Below are 1506 nucleotides of genomic sequence, written 5' to 3'. Positions count from 1 at the left end.
TGAGTTTCTTGCTTGAGATGTGTCCCACTAAAACATTAGGTTCCCTATGCGTGGAGTTCAGACTTACATTTCCTTATTTTTCATGCACTTACCGCTTCTTTTAGAAAAAGGAAAGAACCAAAGAGCAAGCCTTGAAATGGAATTATGAGGAAGCGTACACAAGCAAAACAATGGCAAGAGCAAAACCACCACCTCCACAACCACAAGTTGAACCTAATGCAAGAGGAAGAAGGGTCCTTCGAGGCTTAACTCATGAACAATTGGCGCTTGTGGATATGTATAAGTCAGAGAATTTAATTGGAGTGAAATACTTTGATCCGAGTGTGCATGGTAAATCGGTTACTAAGACAACCGCAATGGAGCAAAGTATTCGAATGGAGAGGACCGACATATACTCCGGTTGCCTATGAGTTTCTTGCTTGAGATGTGTCCCACTAAAACATTAGGTTCCCTATGCGTGGAGTTCAGAGTTACATTTTCCTTATTTTTCATGCACTTTACCGCTTCTTTTAGAAAATGGAAAGAACCAAAGAGCAAGCCTTGAAATGGAATTATGAGGAAGCGTACACAAGCCAAACAATGGCAAGAGCAAAACCACCACCTCCACAACCACAAGTTGAACCTAATGCAAGAGGAAGAAGGGTCCTTCGAGACTTAACTCATGAACAATTGGCGCTTGTGGACGTGTATAAGTTAGAGAATTTAATTGGAATAAAATACTTTGATCCGAGTGTGCTAAGGGAATTTGGGTTTGAAGACATGGTAAATCGGTTGCTAAGACAACCGCAATGGAGCAAAGTATTCGAATGGAGAGGACCGACATATACTCCGGTTACCTATGAGTTTCTTGCTTGAGATGTGTCCCACTAAAACATTAGGTTCCCTATGCGTGGAGTTCAGACTTACATTTCCTTATTTTTCATGCACTTTACCGCTTCTTTTAGAAAATGGAAAGAACCAAAGTGCAAGCCTTGAAAAGGAATTATGAGGAAGAAGCACAGGCAGAACAATGGCAAGAGGAGAACCACCACCTCCACCACCACAAGTTGAACCTAATGCAAGAGGAACAAGGGTCCTCCGAGGCTTAACTCATGAACAATTGGCGCTTGCGGACGTGTATAAGTTAGAGAGTTTAATTGGAGTAAAATACTTTGATCCGAGTGTGCTAAGGGAATTTGGGTTTGAAGACATGGTAAATCGGTTGCTAAGACAACCGCAATGGAGCAAAGTATTCGAATGGAGAGGAACGACATATACTTTGGTTACCTATGAGTTTCTTGCTTTAGATGTGTCACACTAAAACATTAGGTTCCCTATGCGTGGAGTACAGACTTACATTTCCTTATTTTTCATGCAATTTACCGCTTTTTTAGGAAATGGGAAGAACCTAAGAGCAAGCCTTGAAAATAAATTATGAGAAAGAAGCACAAGCAGAACAATGGCAAGAGGAGAACCACCACATCCACCTCCACAAGTTGAACCTAATGCAAGAGGAACAAGGGTCCT

The sequence above is a fragment of the Ipomoea triloba genome, chromosome 16 (genome assembly GCF_003576645.1).
Source record: "Ipomoea triloba cultivar NCNSP0323 chromosome 16, ASM357664v1".
Taxonomy (NCBI): Eukaryota; Viridiplantae; Streptophyta; class Magnoliopsida; order Solanales; family Convolvulaceae; genus Ipomoea; species Ipomoea triloba.
This window is presented reverse-complemented; position numbering follows the sequence as displayed.